Source organism: Musca autumnalis, unplaced genomic scaffold, assembly GCF_047663935.1.
Source record: "Musca autumnalis isolate F117 unplaced genomic scaffold, ASM4766393v1 scaffold_4, whole genome shotgun sequence".
Classification (NCBI taxonomy): Eukaryota; Metazoa; Arthropoda; class Insecta; order Diptera; family Muscidae; genus Musca; species Musca autumnalis.
The window spans coordinates 72,977,163-72,991,312 of record NW_027411977.1 but is presented as its reverse complement, the minus strand read 5'-3'; the positions used below and the strand labels follow the sequence as shown (position 1 = coordinate 72,991,312).

General features: G+C 37.7%; 1 protein-coding gene across 8 annotated transcripts in view; it reads right to left on the bottom strand.

The window, feature by feature from the left end:
- Positions 1 to 14,150, bottom strand: part of blot (solute carrier family member bloated tubules) — a 273,169-nt gene that overhangs the window by 170,979 nt on the left and 88,040 nt on the right. The window contains exon 1 of one of the 8 annotated variants that reach the window (XM_073986033.1): positions 1,288 to 1,339. The exons of the other annotated variants lie outside the window; for them this stretch is intronic. The gene's annotated coding sequence lies outside the window, so the exon portion shown is untranslated. Of the gene's footprint in view, positions 1 to 1,287; positions 1,340 to 14,150 lie in introns of those variants that run through there. 8 annotated transcript variants of the gene reach the window in all.

Sequence of the window (14,150 nt, the reverse complement as noted above, 5' to 3'; positions counted from 1 at the left end):
TCGTATATTTTACGCATAAGCCATTCCCATACATTTTAGAGAATATTTACCACTGTAGAATATGACAGACCCTCCAGGATATCCGCATTTCTTTCCAAAATTTTAAGTTTTAATGACTCGAAGTGTACAAAAGTTTATAAATTCGTGTTGAAATTTCCACTCGGGATATCCGAAAATGCTTCTCACTATTGGAAATGCCAGTATTAGAACTCCTTTGTAAATTTTCGTGCGCATTTAAGGTGAAAGCAATAGGCGCCCAAGTCCTTCATAATTAGTAAGGACTGTCCTCATTAAGTAAACAATTGCATAACTGTATAACTATTTTTTTCGCGTCTATTGACTGGAAGACCATCTTCTAAATTGTTTTTGTAGCGATGAATATGCTTTTATGGTGCTGGAACGCATTACTAATTATTAAGGACATGGGCGTCAATTTACTTCACCCTAAATGCGCACGACAACTTATAAAGGAGTTCTAAAACAGGCATTTCCAATAGTGAGAAGCATTTTCGGATATCCCGCGTGGAAATTTCATCACGATTTTATAAACTTTTGTACACTTCAAGTCATCAAAACTTTAAATTTTAAAAAGAAATGCGAATATCCTTGTGGGGCCGCCATATTTTACAGTGGTAAATGTTCTCTAAAATATATGGGAATGGCTTATGCGTAAAATATACGACTAAAGGAGGCAGCACGCTTCCAAAAATAAACTTGTTGAATGAAAAAAGCAAGCTTTGTTAGGCATCACACCTGATTATTTAAAAAATTCTTGCCAAAGCAGGATATACGGGTGTATCCTTTATCAGGAAGAATATACTTTTACTGAATATTACTAAAATTACTTCGTTTATAATATAGAGTGAATATGCATCGATATTCGAATACAATCTTTCTGTATTCCCAAGTTTTAAATGGGGGTTCTATTCAAATGAGCCAAATTTTTTAGTTAAATTTTTGACTTTATTTTGTTTTCCTTGCATAATTCTTATACAAATTGGATTTGAATGCAAATGAATGACTAAATTTACTCCAAACACATGAAGCAAAATATAATAAAACTTAAAAACTTCATATCTTGTATAATTCGGAAACAATGGAGGATGAAAAAAATTTTGCAGGGGGGTTCTATTCAAGTGAGCGGCAGTGTATATTCTTGAAAATCGTTTTTACCTTCGTACGAATCTGCTATACAACTGTTATACTGTTATACCACCACCAATGTGGTTTTTGTCTCCGCTAGTCAAAATCGATTTTATCTTCACGCACATCAAGCAAAGTACGAACAGACACAACACGAAAGTTAGACATCGCACAGTGGTTCAGAATCGTTTTTTCCTGTTCAAAATTAAAAAAAAATTTTTCACAAATTTTTCACATTAAAAAATCCAAAAATTTAAATTTTTTCAAAAATTAAAATAAAATGCTCCTTGGGTGTTCATAAAACTTATATAACTCATATGAAAACTCATATACTCCAAAAAATTTTAATTTGTGTAAAAAAGCAGTAATTCATATGGGAATTGGTATGGAAAAACACACATTTTTACCCATGAAATTTCAATAAATTTAAAAAAGTGTTAAACGGACGGAACGGGACGGGAACCAAAGTATATATGGGCTAAAAGAGGAGACTCTCGGGCACATTTCTGAGAAAACAGAACATTGTTCCATGTTGTTCCACAAAAGTTCTAGTCCACTAAATTTGGAATTTCATAAAATTTAGTACCTGAGGAAAAATAAAATAGCTCATATTGTGTAAACGCCACGGTAATTTGTTTAACTTATTTTTAAAGGCCACAATCCTACCTACCTAACAAAAAAACAACGAACGCAATTTATGTTATAGTTTCCGAGAAATAGCTATTTCTTTCTCCAGAAGTTTTCAAAAATTACGTATTTCTCAAAAATTGGAAAAACGTTCGTCTTTAGGGGCACCCCACGCCCGAATCTTCCAATATTTTGACCTAATTTTTTGGTTTCCTTAGTTTCAATATGTTTACTATCGAATCCCATATAGAAATTAAATATCTGTTACAAAATAAAATTTTGATTTTTGGCCAGGAAAATCGATTCCTGAACCATTGTGCATCGGTAAGCTGCAATCACAACAGATAGCCACAGCATATTCCACTCAACTAGCCCAATTGCTTAATCAAAGCAACATACATAACATATTAGCGCAATGGCAAAGCATTGCCCACTCTATGCAAACAGCCGCAAAATCCATACTTGGATACCAGAGACCTTCACCAAGGAATCCATGGTATGATCAGGAGTGTCGTGCTGCCACCGAAGAGAAAAATGCGGCATATAGGGCTACTTTACAATCCGTAGCAACGCGTAGCGCACGAGAGAGATACAGGGAGAAAAGGAGAGAGGAGAAACGTCTTTTCCGCAGGAAAAAGAGAGAGATGGAAAAGCGGAAGTGTGAAAAAATCGAGATGTACAGGAGCCAGAATGAAGTCCGAAAATTCTACCAAAGAGTCAAGCATCAAACTGATGGCTTTGGTACAGGCACATCCTCCTGTAGAGACCAGCAAGGTAATTTGGTAACTGATACAGATAGTGTACTCAGGATGTGGAAAGAACATTTTTCAAATCTGTTGGTATCCAATAGCAGCGAAGACGACGATGATACCATAGTCCCAATCCCAGAAGATGGTATTGAAAGTATACCGCCCAGCCAAGATGAGGTAAAGACAGCAATAAATCGGCTGAAGAATAATAAGGCAGCAGGGGCCGATGGCTTACCAGCCGAGCTGTTCAAAACCGGAGGCGACACGCTGATAAGATGTATTTATCAGCTAGTTAGCACCATCTGGCAGGAAGAACTAGTACCCGACGATTGGAACCTGAGTATCCTGTGCCCCGTCCACAAGAAGGGAGATAAGACTGTATGCTCTAACTATAGGGGCATAAGTCTACTCCCTATTGCCTACAAGATCGTGTCAGGGATATTGTGCGAACGACTAAAGCCTATGGTCAACGAGATAATTGGACCATACCAATGCGGCTTTAGACCTGGCAAGTCCACCATTGACCAGATATTTACCCTGCGGCAAATCCTGGAGAAGACCCAAGAGATGCAGATCGACACCTACCACCTTTTTGTCGACTATAAAGCAGCCTTCGACAGCCCGCTATTTCAAAGGTATTCCAAGGCATGTCTGAATTTGGTATCTCTGCAAAGCTCATCCGTCTTTGCAAAATGACTTTAACTGACGCGAGGCCCTCAGTTAAAATAGGAAAGAACCTCTCCGAAGAGTTTGGTACCAAAAGAGGTTTCAGACAAGGAGACAGCCTTTCGTGTGATCTCTTTAACATCCTGCTGGAAAAGGTTATACGAAAGGCAAACGTCAAAAGAAGTGGCACAATCTACACCAATAGTCACATGTTACTTGCATATGCTGATGCTATAGACATCATAGGCCGATCAGTAAAAGAAGTAACTGATACCTTTATTAAGGTCGAAGGAGAATCTGCTAAAGTGGGTCTGGCGGTAAACGGTGAGAAGACCAAGTTGATGGTGTCGACGCGCAATGCGTCCATTGAGCACGGACCGACTGTGGAAGTTGGTTCCTATAATATTGAGGTAGTAAAAGACTTCGTCTACCTCGGCACCTCCGTAAACACAAGAAACGACATCAGTTGTGAAATAAAAAGAAGAATTGTATTGGCCAACAGATGCTACTTTGGTTTAAGTAAGCAGTTTAAAAACAAAGCCACATCTCGTCAAACAAAAATAACGCTCTACAAAACACTGATACTAGCCGTGCTGATGTATCGCTCCGTAGCCTGGGTACTTGCGCAAGCAGACATGGCAGTGCATGGTATGTTTGAGATTAAAGTTCTTCGAAAGATCTACGGACCAATCTGCGTTGACGGTGAATATCGACGTCGCATTAACCACGAGCTGTATCTGCTATACAACGACATCAATATTGTTAAACGTATCGAGATGCAGCGATTGCGTTGGCTAGGCCATATCATAAGAATGAGCGATGATGAACCCGCTAAAAAGGCGTATAAATACGGACCGCTTGGCGGTGCACGCAGAATTGGCAGGCCAGGAATAGATGGCGCAAACAAGTGGATGATGAGATGAAAAGGCGCGGTATTCCAGAGTGCGAAGCAACAAATAGAGAGGAATGGAGATCTCTTCTTAGTTCGGCCTATAGAACAAATGTTCTGTAATGGGCCAGCTAAGTAAGTAAGTAAATTATATAGAAATCGATTCAGATTTGGATATAGCTCCCATATATATGTTCGGCCGATTTCATATATTTGATGCACCAAACAATCAAATGATGTTCAATTTTGATGAAATTTGGAAATTATCTCCGTAATTTGGAAATTATTGACTAAAAATAAATTTGCCAAATGATATTAAAATGGGTTCAGATTTGGATATAGCTCCAATATTTATATATTCGCCCGATTTGAGGTATTTGACTCACCAAATACGATGTTTGCCTAATTTTTATGGAATTCGAAAAAAATCGCCAAATAATGTTGAAATCGTAGTTGTGTAGGATATCATATAATCGGGCCCGCACGACTTTAGTTCTTTGCTTACTGATTTTATAGTATGGTATTTCTCCAAGAGTTAAAATCTTTAAAACTCCGGAATATAGAGAATGCTGCTATAAGTTTGCGCAGTAGTGTTTGTGCACAACTTGCTGGCGGTGTATCTCAAATTGCAAATTTATGTTAATTTAAATTGTGCATTCTCGCTGTCAAAGTGAATGGCCTTTTCACCCACATTAAAATAAATAAATGTCGTTTAAATCTTATTTACGATTCTTAAATACATTCAGTGTATTTTGTATGTACATACATATGTACATAAAGACATGTGAGTAAAAATTTTTTATACGTATTCTCGTCACATGTATGCACTAACTGAAGGGAATTCTACATCTTAAACATTGATGAGAAAAGAATGTTACTGTGATAAGATAACTGTTGTTTCTTCCCACATCTCCTATATTTGTGGTATCTACTATAAATGATAAAAGAAATCAGGTTACCATGTAAAAAAAGTTTTGGCAATATAATTTTCTTTCTTTTTTGAGAAATATTTATTTATAGCTAAACCTATTTTAAAATTTTATGTTGCAGGTGATTTTCTACAGAAACGGATGCTACCATTATATATGACAATTTTTAGAAAATTTAGCGATGTGTTAGATGATGTTCCTAAAGTGTTTAAAATCTGTAAATCGAGTAGCTAAATCGGTATACGTTCTTAAATTTTAATTATTAGGAATGAAAAAATAATAATATAGCGTTCATAATAATGATTTCTTGGACACTGACGCATAAAATCTTTATTTTAATGTGCATATCAAAATTGAAATATAGTCATTTGAGAATAACATCAAAATTAAAATATACCTCAATTGTTGGAATACAGCGATTTCAATGCGTTCACAAAAAAACAGCTGTTTCCTTCAACAACTCCAAATGTACTCACAAGTGTTTTTGCTTCTATAAACACAAGTTGCTCTATAATAAAACTAGCAAAGTACCCGCTACTTCGTATGCGGAAAGGATATAACAACAAATAAACAATATATAATATAAAAATGGCGAATTTTGATCAATTTTTATTTAAGTACTGTTCGTCTCTTTTTAATTCGATTTTCAGAAAGATCAGCCGTATCTCACCCTTACACATTAACAGCGAGACAAACGTTGAATAGCAATACTCACCCTAACTCCAAAACATACAGATTCCAGCACAGTCCCTACACCCAACAAATTGAGTACCATTAAGTACTTTTCGTATACTCATGGCACGTTTTTCGACAACATATATCAATCCTACACTGACTTGAATACAAAATAAAAACAGTGATCGTAATTCCAAATCTCAAGATTTCAGGTGTATCCGTTCATCCAATTCCAAATTGTACCATTTCGTACTCTTCGTACCCATAAGTAAGGTTTTCGAAAACTACCTCAATCCTTCAGCTCTGTCCGTTCATACAAATCCAAATTGTACCAAATTTAGTACCATTCAGAATTTTTCGTACCCATAAGTGCAAATTTTCAAAACTACCTCAGTACTATGTTTAAACAATAAGCTTAATTCCGAATTTCAGGATTCCAGATATATCGGAGCACTCAAATCCAAATTTGGTACCATTTAGTACTATTCGTATCCAAAGTACGAATTTCTAAACCTTCATCTATCAACACTCCAATATCAATTTTAATTCCGAATTTCACGATTCCAAATGTATCCTATCACTGAAATCCAAATTGTGCCAAATTTAGTACTTTTGCTACCCATAACAAAAAATTTCCAAAACTTTATCAATCCTACACTCCAACTCCAGTACTCCTTATTCCACATCTCGGGATTCCAGCTATATCCGTTCACCCAAATCCAAACTGTACCAAATTTGGTACCATTTAGTACTATTCGTACCCATGAGTACGAATTTCCACAACTACCTCAATCCTACACGCCAACAGTAATCTTAATTCCAAATTTCAGGATTAGAGCTGCATTCGATCACCGTAATCCAAACTGTACCAAATTTGGTACCATTTAGTACTTTTCGTATCCAAAGTACGAATTTCTAAACCTATCTCTATCAACACTCCAACAGTAATCGTAATTCCGAATTTCAGGATTCCAAATGTATCCGATCACACAAATTAAAATTGTACCAAATTTGGTACCATTTAGTACTTTCGTACCCATAACTAAAATTTCAAAAACTTTATCAATCCTACACTCCAACAGTACTCCTTATTCCAACTCTCGGGGTTCCAGCTCTATCCGTTCACCCAAATCCAAATTGTACCAGATTTGGTACCATTTAGTACTTTTCGTATCCATAAGTACAAATTGTCTAAACTACCTCAGTGCTATGTTCAAACACTAATTTCAGGATTCCAGATACATCCGATAACTCAAATCCAAATTTGGTACCATTTAGTACTATTCGTATCCAGAGTACGAATTTCCAACCCTACCTCTATCAACACTCCAACAGTAATCGTAATTCCTAATCTCACGATTCCAAATGTATCCCATCACTGAAATAAAAATTGTACCAAATGTAGTACTTTTCCTACCCATAACTAAAAATTTCCTAAACTTTATCAATCCTACACTCCAACAGTACTCCTTAATCCAAATATCGGGGTTCCAGCTATATCCGTTCACCCAAATCCTATTTGTACCAAATTTGGTACTATTTAGTACTATTCGTAACCTTGAGTACGAATTTCCACAACTACCTCAATCCTACACGCTAACAGTAATCTTAATTCCAAATTTCAGGATTACAGCTGCATCCGATCACCATAATCCTAATTGTATCAAATTTAGTACCATTTAGTACTTTTTGTTCCCATAGGTCCGAAGTTCCAAACCTATCTCTATCCAACACTCCAACAGTAATCTTAATTTCGAATTTCAGGATTACAGCTGCATCCGATCACCGTAATCCAAATTGTACCAAATTTAGTACCATTTAGTACTTTTTGTTAAATAGACCCTAAGTTCCAAACCTACATCTGTCCAACACTCCAACAGTAATCTTAATTTCGAATTTCAGGATTCCAAATGTATCCGATCACCCAAATCCAAATTGTATCAAATTTGGTACCATTTAGTACTTTTCGTAGCCATAAGTACGAATTTTCAAAAGTATCCCAATTCCACACTCCAATAGTAATTTTAATTCCAAATTTCACTATTCCAGCTCTACCGATCACTTAAATTCATATTGTACCAAATTTGGTACCATTTAGTACTTTTCGTACCCAAAAGTACGAATTTCCAAAATACCTCTATCCTACATTCCGACAGCAATCGTAATTCTAAATTCAGAATTCCAGCTCCATCCGTTCCCCCAAACCCAAATTGTACCTTATTTGGTACTATTTAGTACCTTTCTTACCCATATATACGAATTTCGAAAACTACCTCCATATCTCAAACCTACACTCCAACAGTAATAGTAATTCCAAATTTCAGAATTCAAACTTTGTCGGTTCGCCTAAATTCAAATTGTACCAAATTTAGTACCATTTAGTACTATTCGTACACATGAGTACACATTTTCAAAACCACCTCCTTATATCAACTCATCTTCTAAACCTTGATTTTCATTCCAAATTTCAAGATTTTAGCTCTATCCGTTCACGTAATACCAAATAGTACTAAATTTAGTAACTTTTAGTACTTTTCGAACACTTATAGTTCGAATTTCCAAAAACCCTTTGGTACACCTTTCTAACTCTCCATCAGTGAACCTCATTCCAAATTTCAGAATTCTAGCTCTTCGCGTTTGCCTAATACAAAGGGTACCATATTTAGTACCTTTTAGTACTTTTAGTACAGTTCTAGTTCGAATTTCTAAAAATCCAGCCTTATCTGACACCTTTGGACCAAGAGTGACCCTCACCCAAAATTTCAAGATTCTAGCTTTAGCCGTTTAGCCTGGGCGTTGATTATCAGTCAGTCAGTCAGTCAGTGAATCAGTGAGTCAGTGAGTCATCATTACTGAACTCTTTTATAAGTATAGATATTAAATGGAGTTTCCCCAACCAAACCATAGAATAGCTGCTATTTCATTTATATTTACATAAAATATTGAAATTTGAATGGAAAACAAATGTGTGTTTCTTATTCTCGTGGTAGTCCAAACACTTTGAAATAATTATTAATTTAAATAATTTTTGTTTTTTTAAATTATATATTTGTTTTCGAAACAATAAAAAGCCAAACAAAGACATTTGTCATGCACCCATCTCTAAATGTGAGTAACCTGAAATTGTTCGTAAAGCTTACAATGCTTTGCCGCGGGATTATAGTTTCCAAGAAGTATTTTTTAATGAGTATTCATTTTTTAAATAAGCCAAAACAATTCTTTAGAATTGGATAATGACAAAGAAACGTCAAATATAAACCAGGGGAAACTTAAAAAGCTGTTGTAACCCCTGCTTACATACGTGAGTTAAAAAAAAGTAAGTTAATGTTTATATAATGTCAGCTGAGTTAATACATAAATTACCGAAACTAAAACACAGGAATGAAATAAGGGCGAATTAACCGAAATATACGTTTGTCATATAATACTAAAAAGCTCTATTATTTTAAACCGATATATCAGAAATGGGAGCACGTAGAAAAGGCCATAGCCAGTGTGTACGAAAATGTTATACACAACCACATGTGTATCGATTTTTATCGAATTTAACATGGCAACCTTATGAACCTTTTTTATCAGAAGTGGACACTTATATCTCCGAGGACAATCTTTAGCAACCGCTAAAGCTGGTGAAAATTTTTAAACTTTAAGAATAAAAACTTTAACTTTGCCTGTTGTACGTGCAATAGCATGCAACGACGTTAGCATTTTTACACAAAATAATCCTTTTTTCGTAGGTAGGTCAAGTTCGAAGATGGTCTATATTAGTACACTTTATGATGTGTCCTCTATATAATGGAAGCTTCCGGTTTTAGAAATTTTTGGGATTTTTGCTATATTTTCTTACCGTATTATCAGTATAGAAGTACGGTCTAAATTGGTCAGATAACTTTCCTACGAAAAATTAACGACATAGATCCCCATAATGCTATATCCGCATATACATAACTGTACCTTCCAATTTTTTGAAAATTGAAAAACAGCGTGGTTGTTTTCTGAAGACTAGAAGACCACCGTAGAGGACTTCTATAAAATAGAAGACCACCGTAGGGGCCTTCTATAGAATTGGAAGAGTCTAGGAGCCTTTTTTCGTAAGGGTTTTCTATAGACGAGAAGACCATCGTAAGGGGCTTTTATAGACTGATAACTACCGTAGAGGACTTCCATAGACTAGAAGACCACCTTAGTAGTCCACTATAGACTATAAGACCACCGTAGAGGCCTTCTATGGACTGGATGACTACCGGAGGGTTCTCAATAGGGAATAGAAGACCACCATAGAGGTATTCTGTAGAATAGAAGAACACCGTATGGGTCTTCTATAGAATGAAAGACCACCGTATGGGTCTTCTATAGAATGGAAGACCTCCGTATGGGTCTTCTATAGAATAGAAGACCGCCGTAGGGGTCTTCTACAGAATAGAAGACCACCGTATGGGTCTTCTATAGAATGGAAGAACACCGTAGGGGTCTTCTATAGAATGGAAGACCACCGTAGGGGTCTTCTATAAATAGAAGACCTCCGTATGGGTCTTTTATATAATGGAAGGCCACCGTGGGGGTCTTCTGCAAATAGAAGACCACAGTATGGATCTTCTATAGAATAGAAGACCACCATATGGGTCTTCTATAGAATGGAAGACCACCGTAGGGGTCTTCTATAGAATAGAAGACCGCCGTAGGGGTCTTCTATAGAATAGAAGACGGCCGTAGGTGTCTTCTATAGAATAGAAGACCACCGTATGGGTATTCTATAGAACAGAAGACCACAGTAGGGGTCTTCTATAGAATGAAAGACCACCGTAGAGGTCTTCTATAGAACAGAAGACCACAGTAGGGGTCTTCTATAGAATAGAAGACCGCCGTAGGTGTCTTCTATAGAATACAAGACCACCGTATGGGTCTTGTATAGAACAGAAGACCACCGTATGGGACTTCTATAGAATGGAAGACCACCGTAGGGGTCTTCTATAGAATAGAAGAACGCCGTGTGAGTTTTCTATAGAATAGAAGACCACCGTATGGGTCTTCTATAGAATGGAAGAACACCGTAGGGGTCTTCTATAGAATGGAAGACCACCGTAGGGGTCTTCTATAAATAGAAGACCTCCGCATGGGTCTTATATATAATGGAAGGCCACCGTGGGGGTCTTCTGCAAATAGAAGACCACAGTATGGATCTTCTAAAGAATAGAAGACCACCATATGGGTCTTCTATAGAATGGAAGACCTCCGTATGGGTCTTCTATAGAATAGAAGACCGCTGTAGGGGTCTTCTATAGAATAGAAGACCACCGTATGGGTCTTCTATAGAATGGAAGACCACCGTAGGAGTCCTCTATAGAATGAAAGACCACCGTAGGGGTCTTCTATAGAATAGAAGACAACCGTAGGTTTCTTCTATAGAATAGAAGAACGCCGTGGGGGTTTTTTATAGAACAGAAGACCACCGTAGGGGTCTTCTATAGAATAAAAGACCTCCCTAGGGGGTTCTTCTATACAATAGAAGACCGCCGTAGGGGTCTTTTGTAGAATTAAAGACCACCGCAGGTGTCTTCTCCCTAGAATAGAAGACCACAGTATGGTCCTCAATAGGGGAATAGAAGACCAAAGTAAAGGTCTTCTATAGAACAGAACGCCACCGTAGGGATCTTCTATAAAATAGAAGAGCACCGTACAGGTCTCTATAGAACTGAAGGCCACCGTGGGTTTCTTCTATAGAATAGAAGAACACCGTAGGGGTCTTCTATAGAATAGAAGACCGCCGTAGAGGTTTTCTATAGAATAGAAGACCACCGTAGAGGTCTTCTACAGAATAGAAGACGAACGTAGGGGTCTTCCATGGAATAGAAGATCACAGTAGAGGTCTTCTATAGAACAGAAGGCCACCGTAGGGGTTCTCTATACAATAGAAGAACACCATAGGGGACTTCTATAGAACAGAAGATCACCGTAGAGGTTTTCTATAGAATAGAAGACCATTGTAGGTGTCCTCTTTAGAATAGAAGACCACCATAGAGGTCTTCTACAGAATAGAAGGCCACTGTAGGGGTCTTTCATGGAATAGAAGAGCACCGTAGAGGTATTATATAGAACAGAACGCCACCTTAGTGATCTTCTATAGAATAGGGATCTTCTATTAGAATAGAAGACCACCGTAGAGGTCTTCTACAGAATAGAGAAGACCACCGTAGGGGACTTTTATAGAACAGAAGACCACCGTAGAGGTCTTCTATAGAACAGAAGGCCACCGTAGGGGTTCTCTATACAATAGAAGAACACCGTAATGGACTTCTATAGAACAGAAGACCACCGTAGAGGTTTTATATAGAACAGAAAACCACTGTAGGTATAATCTTTAGAATAGGAGACCACCGTAGAGGTCTTCTACAGAATAGAAGAGCACCGTAGGGTTCTTCCATGGAATAGAAGAGCACCATAGTGGTCTTCTATAGAACAGAGGGCCACCGTAGGGGTTCTCTATACAATAGAAGACCGCCGTAGGGATCTTCTATAGAATAGAAGACAACTGTATGGGTCATCTATAGAATAGAAGACCACCGTATGGGTCTTCCATAGCATAGAAGACCACCGTAGGGGTCTTCTATAGATAGGAAGACCAACGTAGGTTTCTTTTATACAATAGAAGAACACTGTAGGGGTCTTTTATAGAACAGAAGACCACCGTAGGGGTCTTCTATAGAACAGAACGCCACCGTAGGGATCTTCTATTAGAATAGAAGACCACCGTAGAGGTCTTCTACAGAATGGAATAGAAGACCACGGTAGGGGTATTTTGTAGAATTGAAGACCACCGTAGGTGTCTTCTCCTTAGAATAAAATAGAACAGTATGGACCTCAATAGGGGAATAGAAGACCACCGTAGAGGTCTTCTATTCTAGAGTAGAAGACCACTGTAGGGGCCTCCTTAGAATAGAAAACCACCGTAGGGAGACTACTAGACTAGGAGAACACCGTAAGTTTCTATTATAGACTATGAGACCACCAAAGGGTTCTATTATAGACTATCAGACCACCGTACGGGTCTTCTATAGAATACGCCCACTGTAAAGACTTGTAGTTTTTTTTTTTTAATTTGAAAACAACAAAAAAGAGAATAAGGTGGCTTACTTTAAAAATAATATTGTTTTTCTGTGAATATATAGAACAACTCGTCTTGTATAAAACTCCGACTGGTATTTTTTATACCCTCAGCCTTTAGGCTAAAGAGGGTATTTACACTTTGATACGACCAAAAATGTGCCTCATCGAAATAATGGTTTTAGACCCCAAGTATGTTTGTACGATATCCGTTTCAGACCGTCCGTCTGTCTGTCTGTCTGTCCGTCTGTCTGGCTGGCTGGTGCGCACGATAACTCTCGGACGGATCAATCCATTCGGTTCAAATTTTGGGTATCGAAATATTTTGTCCAGATTCGATTTAAGTTCGAAGATGGGCCATATAGGTCCACTCCTTCAGGTACCTCCCCCACAAATGTTAAAAATTGTCGCAAAACTTGTGCGCACGATAACTCTTGTAGGGAATAACCGATTTGGTCCATACTTTACACATCGTGTAATTTCTAGCAAACTTAGATGAGGTTCCAATATGAACTCAATCGGTCCACTCCTTCGGGTACCTCCCACACAAAATTTCGGAAAAGTTCAGTTTAGGACCTGGTCTCGAATCGCTTTGATTTTTGTTTACGCAAGTTGTATTCGCAGTCCTCTATACGACGCTGTAAGTTTCATTAGGGGCAAGTCCATACTTCCTGAGAAAATAGCCTGAAAGTTACAAAAAACCCTATGACACCATGTGTAGTGGTTGGAGCGCAAGATACCTCTCGAACGGATCTGTCGATTCGATCCAAAATGTGACTTTCGTAATATTTTGTCCAAACTTAGTTTAAGTTCAAAGATGGGTTATATCGGTCCACCCCTTCCGGTACTTCCCCCACAAAAGTTCGGAAATGTTCGGAAAAATAATGCGCACGATATCTCTTGAAGGGAGTAACCGATTTGGTCCATACTTTGCACATTGTAAAATTTCCACCAGACTTCGATGAGGTTCCAATATGGACTCAATCGGTCCACTCCTTCGGGTACCTCCCACACAAAATTTCAGAGAAGTTCAGTTTAGGACCTGCTCTCGAATCGCCCTGGTTTTTGTTGTAACATCTTGTATTCACTGTCCCCTCTACGAAGGTACAAGTTTCTTCAGGGGCAAGTCCATACTTCCTGAAAAAATAGCCTGAAAGTTGAAAAACAAACCATATGACACCATGTTTATGGGTGGAAGCGCAAGATAATTCTCGAACGGATATGCCGATTCCGGCCAAAATTTGACATTGGTAATATTGTTTCCAAACTTACTTTAAGTTCGTAGATAAGCAATATCGGTCCACTCCTTCAGGTACCTACCCCACAAATGTTCAAAAATATTCAGAAAAATTGTGCGCACGATAACTCTTG